Genomic DNA, 8,110 nt, shown 5'->3' with positions numbered 1-8,110 from the left:
GAATGCTAACCATGCACACACAGTTACTCAGCATTAATTAAGTTTTGATTTATATGTTTGGTTTATTTCCATTAACCCCCTGCCCCCTCCAGCATATCCGGTTTTATTTTGAAATGACAGGTCAGATTCTGCCTTTGATTAGGTGAGTTAGTAATTACATTGCCTTATTATTTGCATTACAGTAGCACCCAGAGGCCCTGTTGTGCTAGGTGCTATACAGACCCATAGTAAAATACAGTTCCTGCCCTGAAGAGCTTGTAATTAAAGTAGGCAAAAGGTGGAGAGAAAGGAAGTATTATCCTCATTTTACAGTGAGGTTAATGACTCAAAGACTCTGTGGCAGAACTATGGATTTAACTTAGAGCTCCTCAGTCCAGTGTCTTAATAACAAGAGCAATCCTCCTCTCCAAAATCTGATCGTTAAATATAGGTACTTATAGTCCCCTAATCACAGTAGTGGTTATCCATTGGATTACTCTGGATTTATGCTGATCTAACTAGAGTAGAATTTGGCATGGTAATGTTTGGGTTAGTCTTTGTGCCCTTGCTAAATCATTGCTATGTGTGTATTTTGTAAAATGCAAAGGACATTTCTTGTGGGTTTCAGTCATTCAAAGACACCAGGAGACTGTCTAATCTTTATATCGCCTTCCCATGAGGGATGATTAGTCTTTGACCCTGGTACTGCACACAGATAGCACCAGCAAATTAAAAATGTAACCCTGTTATATTTACCCCAAGGGTATTAAAATGTTTATTTTCTGGATTCTGTTTATGTGAATAACATTTTGAAATTGTGAAACCTCAGGGATGTTTTACACTTAATTAAAAACTGGATTTTATTGTGGACATTGAAGGATTTTACAAGGTCATAAAACAATGTACATGTGGAGGAAACAATATTTGAATAAATTTGCTACAGAGAATGTGGTTAATTATGAATTTATACCATGTTTCATTGCTGTGGTAACTAAAATGCAGTAGGCCAGATCCTGTAGTTGTTACTAAGGGCATGATATGGAGTAGTGCAGAGTGTTATTTGTATTCCATTAGTGGCTGGAGGACTCCACAAACACATAGTAAGAGACTATCCTTGCTTCAAAGAGGAACTTACAATCAAAATTGACAAGACAGGCATAGGAAGTACTGTATTATTATCCCCATTTGACAGATAGGGAATGGCTGTAGATCCACAGAGACATTAAGTGATTTACCCAAGATCACACAGAAAGACTGTGACAGACCCAGAAACTGAAACTTCATCTCCAGTGTCTCAACCATGTGCCATTCTTCTTCACTAATAGATGAGGAAACTGTACACATGCCTGGAATCAGGCAAATGATTGGGATATCTTATAGTACTGAGTGTAAGGCTCATGGCAGAAAAGTTAAGAAAAAGATACAAAAATACTTGTTCTGGAAGTTTGGAGTTTAACACTGCTTTATTTCTTAGAATCCGGAATCCTAACCCAACAACCAAAACAGAGAAAGACAAAGCAGGCTGCTTCCTAAAATAGAAACACAACTCAACCCACCTTGCTCCAAGACGGCTCTTTGCAGACTGCCCAACAGGACCCTGATCACAAACCAACCCTGGTCTACACTGGGGACGGGGGGGATCGATCTAAGTTACGCAACTTCAGCTACGTTAATAACGTAGCTGAAGTCGACGTACTTAGATCGACTTACTGTGGTGTCTCCATCGTGGTGAGTCGACTGCTGCCACTCCCCCATTGACTCTGCCTGCGCCTCTTGTGACGCTGGAGTACGGGAGTCGACGGGAGAGCACTCGGGGGATGATAAATCGATCCCCACTGGATCAATTGCTGCCCGCAGATCTGGCGGGTAGTGAAGACATACCCTAGAGTCTCGTAGCCTGCAAGCAAAACCAGAAAACCCTTTACAATTTAGAGTGAGAGCTTAAAATTATAAAACAGTTTGAATACACCACACTGAGTACTGGCTGAGTATCTGCAGTTGAAGTGGATGGGAATTGCAGTTCCTTAGTACCATTGCAGGCTTGCCCCATTGATTTTAATTGGAATTTTGCCTGCATAGGGACTGAAGGCACTGTGCAATTCCCAATACCCACTGAAATCAGTGGGAGACTTGGGTGTTCAGCATCTCCTATGTTCAGGCTCTTAATAAGGGCTGCAGGATTTGGCTCATTATTACTACTGAAAATCATTTTGGGATCTTGAGTACTTGTGGCACCTTAGAGACTAACCAATTTATTTGAGCATAAGCTTTCGTGAGCTACAGCTCACTTCATCGGGTGCATCCGGTGAAGTGAGCTGTAGCTCACAAAAGCTTATGCTCAAATAAATTGGTTAGTCTCTAAGGTGCCACAAGTACTCCTGCGAATCTTCAGACTAACACGGCTGTTACTCTGAAACCTGTCATTTTGGGATCTTGTAACTTTCTAGTTATTATCGCTTATCATCCCTGTTACTAGTCTTTTTTAGGAGAACGTTAAACTCCTATATCTTGAACTAAATATTTGAGTTTTATAGTTGATTTTGAGACATTTTAATAGGCCTTCACAGTGGCTTTTTAATGTGAATTGTCACTGCTGGCAATGAGAATGCTTTGATTAATGTGTGCAAAGTGGTTTTAACACATGAATCATAGAACTGGAAGGGACCTCGAGAGATCATCTAGTCCAGTCCCCTGCACTTGTGGCAGGACTGATTATCTAGCCATTCCTGACAGGCGTTTATCTAACCTGCTCTTAAAGTGTTGATGATTTTTGTTACTGATTTATAGGGTGTCACATTGTTCTCAACGTTCCCTTCCCAAAACAATCATTATAGAATATTAACCTTAAGCCTATCTACACTAGCAAAACTACTTACCATATTGTGTTGATGGCCAATGAAGTCAATAGAGTTACTCCAGATTTAAGCTAATAGCAATGAGATGAGAATCTGCTCTCTGATCATCATCTTTCTGCTTCTGAGAATCCCTACCCCATGACATATATGATTTTCCTCTCCTGCAGACTGGAGCATGCCAGCAGAATAGGAACCGACAAGAGGATAGCTGAGCCTGTGGTTAAGGCATGAGACTTAGGAGACCTGGGTTCAACTCCTAATTCTGCTACAGCCTCTTAGTCTCTCAGTGCCTCAGTTTCCCCATTTGTAAAATGGAAATTATAACGCTCCATTTTTGGGGTCATCTTCTATGTAGGCTGTAAGCTCTTCAGCACAGGGACTGTGTGGCACCTGTATATTTAGGCTTTTGGAACTACCGAAACCTTTACTGAACCAAAAGGGAAAAAAGGCATGTTTTTATTTACTAACATACTGAATGTCCACTTAGCCAGGTTAGTGAGAAACAGTCAGTGCACACAGCTGCAAGCCATGTTTAATTGGAAATATGAGAAGATCACTTTGGTTCTTCTTTAAAGTGAGGAACATGAATCCAGAAATGCAAATTTTCAGGCAGGCTCTTGCCATATAAATGAACAAAGAAGGTGGCAGTACACCTGTCTTTTCAAAACACAAAACATCACACATACAAAAATAAAATACATTACACTTTTGCCATTCTCTACAGTCAAGCATTCTTTCAAAGTGAAAATCCATCACTTTGAAGAATTACAGGAAAAATTCCTCAGAAACCAGTGCTCCAGAGATGCAAGCAGTAGGCAAAATACTGCTGCTCAGAAAAATAAATAAGAAGGACCTTTGGAGCAGTCTTGTTGTATTGCAATTTTACTTTATCAGGGACTGGACTATATTAGAAACTGTTTTTATTTTTTCCTTCAAATATTTTGAGAGATTTATTTTCTACAAACAAAAACACATCAGAGGAAATGTTGTTATTGAATAATATATGACTATGTATCTCTTTCTTTATGAAGACGGCTTCTCATTCACAATTCAGGCAGGACAAAAAACACTCAGCTTAGTGTCTCAGCCTCTTGGTCTTGCCTGAACTACACCTGAGACACCATTTGAACATGATGAATCAAATATGAAATATGAAGTTACAGAAATGTCATACCCAGCGACTGTATAGGTATGACTACAATGCACCAAAACATCCACAGCTACCCCACCTCAGTGGACTTGCCTACTATGGGGCAATAATATTGCAGGCTGGAAACTCTGGATCTAGCTCCCCTCAAGTGGGGAGAATCCCACACCCCAGGCTCTAGTCCAGGGATCCGCAGCCTTTGACACACAGCTCATCAGGGAAATCCGCTGGCAGGCCTGAACGGTTTATTTACTTGCAGCGTCCACAGGTTCGGCCGATCGCAGCTCCCACTAGCTGCGGTTCGCCATTCCAGGCCAATGGGGGCTGTGGGAAGCAGTGGCCAGCACATCCCTTAGCCCACGCTGCTTCCCGCAGCCCCCCATTGGCCTGGAACAGTGAACTGCGGCCAGTGGGAGCTGCGATCGGCCGAACCTGCGGAGCCTGCAGGTAAACAAACCATCCTGGCCCGCCAGCGGATTTCCCTGACGGGCCATGTGCCAAAGGTTGCTGATCCCTGTTCTAGTCCAAAGTCAAACACCCTGAGGCCGAGCCTGAGCCATCTAACATGGAACAGCTGTGGGTATTTTCGTACAATGGTTCTCAACCTGTGGTCTGTGGACTACATCTAAGGGCTCTGCAAAAGACTGAGACTGAAAACAGACTGAATAGAAGTCAACTATATACACAGATGATAGATTTCCAAAGCTATCTGAACAAGCAGAACCCAGCAAAGGGGAGTATGGGATTCCTGAGCAAAAAAAAAGTTGACCCTGCCAAGCTAAAAAGTCAGTATGTGGAAAAGACTATAAGTCCTCACAAAAAGAATATCTTATTTTGAGTATTCTGGCCTGAATATAAATCAGTGAAAAGAACTAAAGGAGACTCAGGGAGTGCTCTGGACCACCACCTATCTACAGCATTTTAGGAACTGTTTGATGAACAAAGTCCTACAACTGTAGGGTGACCCTATGTCCTGATTTCATAGGGATAGCCCTGATTTTGGGGTCTTTTTCTCACATAGGCACCTATTACCCCCACCTCCTGTCCCGATTTTTGACACTTGCTGTCTGATCAGCCTATACAACAGCCATGTGAGGTAGGTGATCAGATGGGAAAGTGAGGCATGAAGTTTAAAGTGACGGTTAGTCGGTGATAGAATAGGGTATTGAACCAACAGGTTCAGGCTCCTAGTCTCCCCCCCCCCCGCACCCCCTCACCAAGTTCCATCGGGGGCTAGCAGAAGCTGTTGCACTGACAGCTCTGGGACCTGGCCGGGGCTGTTTATCGACATAACAGGCCGGGCATGAGCAGGATCGTTGCAAGCTTCCCGCCGGCTGCTTGCCAACATGGACTTTCTAGGAGTTCGAGGGAAGTTGCCCCAATGCCTGTTTAACACGGGGACGCTCTGTGAGGGTATTAACAAAGGGGCTAATGGCGAAGGTGGATTTTCGTGGCTAGGAACTGAACTGAGCCCCCCAGCCCCTCATGTCACAGGTGGGGACCCCTGCTGGGGTGCTGAGGGCGAGTGCTGACTTTCTCTACATGCCCTATAGAGAGGAACTCCTGCTGCCCTGCGATCGGGAGGCCTGCGGGGCGGCCAGCAGTAATCTAGGAGCGGAGCCCTGAGGCGGGGCAGGGGGAGGTTTTTCCACTTAGGGAAAGTCTGAGCTGCAGCTTCTCCGCGCCGCGCGGGACCCTCCTCCCACCAGCCCCGTCCCGCCGCTTCAGCTGCCCCGAGCCCAGCCCAGCCCGCCCCAACCCTTCCTCCCTCGCTGCCCCTCTGCGGTCCCGAATTGAAAGTGCCTCGCGAGCCAGTCGGGTGCAGAAAGCCCCCCTCCCATTGGGCGCTGCGCCCCACGTGAACACCCTGGGGTTGGCTGGCGAGGGCGGGCGGGGGGAGGGAGACGGTTGCTCAGGCAACGCGAGTGAGTAGCAGCACCAGCGAGTGGCGAGCAGCCCCCGAGCCGGGCTCCCGCCGCAGCAGCCCCCATCTCTCCCTTGCCCGTCACCCCCGGGGGCTGCAGCCCCCCGCTGTCCGCGAGGAGCAGAAAGCGGTGCGGGCGGCTTCTCCGGAGGAGCAGGTACCCAGAGGGACAGGTATCGCTCCCCCTGCCGCTGCATGGGGGGAGTCTCCCTGCCTTGGAGAAGGATGCGAAAGTTTTTTTGGGGAGGGCTGGGGAGAGGCGAGGGAGGGAGGCGCGGTGTGTCTCTTGCCAAAAGATGCACAGCCCAGGGGAAATCTGACCCGCCTGTCGCCCTCCTGCGAGACCGGGCAGAGGGGACCTACCCTCCCTGCCTCCCCCCAAATACGCTTCCTCCAAGAAAAGGATCAGGGAGGCAATCCCTGCCCCTCCCTTAGGTCCCCCCTGCGAAAGGGATCAAAGAGACCCCTAGCTGCCCCTCCTATAAGGATCACAGGGGAAATTACTTCTTCCCCCAGCTGCCCCCTGCTAGAAGGTGCAAAGGGGAAATCTGCCCCATCGATAACCCCCCCCTCCCACACACACACAGACAGATCAGAGGGGACCCCCCATGCCTGCTGTAAGGAGGTGCAATGGGAAATCTGCCCCTTGCAGAGGAAAAGGTTGTGGGGAGAGTCCCCCTTCTTCACTCCACGAATAGCGTGTGCTCCTCCCTGCCCCTTGCACAGGAGGCACTAGGGGGACCTACTACGCGAAGGGGTCCGGGTAGGTCCAAATGACTGACTCGGAAGAAGGGTGGGGGGGAAGGACACCGCCCCTCGCTGTCAGCAGCTGGGTCTGATCCCCGAATGAAAAGGGCAACAGCAGCCACTCAGCCTGAGTGCATGGACAGAGGCTCCGCGGAGAGCAGGCGGCTGCTGCCGATTCCCCAGCCAGCCGGTGCAGCGGGTGAGCGAGAGGGGCTTAGTGCCGTAGATCAGCAGCTGCTGAACTGAAGGCAGAACAGTAGCAGCCTGGCTGCATCTCCATCCCAGGCACTCTGCAGATTTGTCGTTTCTTGGATTCCCTTTGCCTTTCCTTCCTCTTGCTCCTTAAAGCCAAAGGTGAGGAGAGCAGCTCCTCTTTGCTTTCTCCTGTTGGCACAAGAAGACTAATTACAAATGCTATATTGGTAATGAGTTAATTAGATCATTTGAAAGACTGGATTGTATTAATGCTTCTGAAGCTTTAACTTCTGCTGGAAGATTAAACAGGTCTGACTTTTTAATTTCTGATTTGTAGCCATTCTTGTGCCGTTGCTGCTGTTGTGTTTTTTTTACTAGTTGCACATTTGCAAAGACAACACCTTAAAAGAAAGCAGTTAAAAATCCAGATTTTTTTTTTCTTTTTTGGCTTGGGGAGGGAGGTTGAGTTGCTGTTGCGTATTTATTTTGTAAAGAGGGTGTTCAAAGGAACATAATGGCTTGGATAGTCTTGCTAGGATAGCAGTTCACTCATTGACAGACGTGGGTTCCCTTTTCTTATTTAGAATGGTTTTGCACTCAAGAATTTATTATTTTTTTTGAAGATTATGCAGTGTTTATGTCTGTGCCACCAGAAGACAATACCTGCTCGAGAGAAGCATCCCAATACAAACAAAAGATTTCCCCCCTTTATTTTATGGTATATTAATGACCAAGAGCAACTTCCTACATATTTTTTTTCTGGAAAGCTACTTTAGGATGGCAGCCCATGGCTATATTTTTGTTTTTACAAAGGAATTGAGGTTTGTTTGGACATTGTAAATTATTGTGACTTTTAAGGTTATTTGTTTTAAAGTAAAGGGGGATGTTTGTTTTTTTTGCTTAGGGTGAAACAATTACTGACCTATTGTTTGGCTATAATTTGTTTGTAGGCCCTGATCCTGCAACTAGATCTTTGGGTATGACCTCCTGTGCCTGTGTGCAGCCCATTGAAGTCAGTGGGCTGTGCAGGAACACAGTGGCCTACCTGCACAGATCCAGTTGCAGGACTGGGGCGTCTAGATTCCAATCCTGCAAAGATTTAGTCTCACTGAAGTTCTTTGGGGGCTCATCAAAAGGCTTAAAATTAAGCCTATGGGTAAATCTTTGCAGGACTGGGGCTTTAGGTTGTAAACTCTTAAAAGTAGGGGTCATGTCTCCGTATCTGTTTACAGCACCTAGCATTGGGGCTCCATTGTGCTAACT

At 46.4% G+C, this 8,110-nt stretch overlaps 1 protein-coding gene across 3 annotated transcripts in view; it reads left to right on the top strand.

The window, feature by feature from the left end:
• Positions 1 to 5,874: 5,874 nt before the first annotated feature.
• NAV2 (neuron navigator 2) overlaps positions 5,875 to 8,110 on the top strand; it is a 649,830-nt gene continuing 647,594 nt past the window's right edge. The window contains exon 1 of one of the 3 annotated variants that reach the window (XM_043547852.1): positions 5,875 to 6,062. The gene's annotated coding sequence lies outside the window, so the exon portion shown is untranslated. Of the gene's footprint in view, positions 6,079 to 7,028; positions 7,157 to 8,110 lie in introns of those variants that run through there. The other 2 variants (XM_043547853.1, XM_037899955.2) reach the window with 2 other exon arrangements.

The sequence above is a fragment of the Chelonia mydas genome, chromosome 6 (assembly GCF_015237465.2).
Source record: "Chelonia mydas isolate rCheMyd1 chromosome 6, rCheMyd1.pri.v2, whole genome shotgun sequence".
NCBI classification, from domain to species: domain Eukaryota; kingdom Metazoa; phylum Chordata; order Testudines; family Cheloniidae; genus Chelonia; species Chelonia mydas.
Note: the sequence above shows the minus strand (reverse complement) of the source record. Positions and strands in the feature narration are given on the sequence as shown.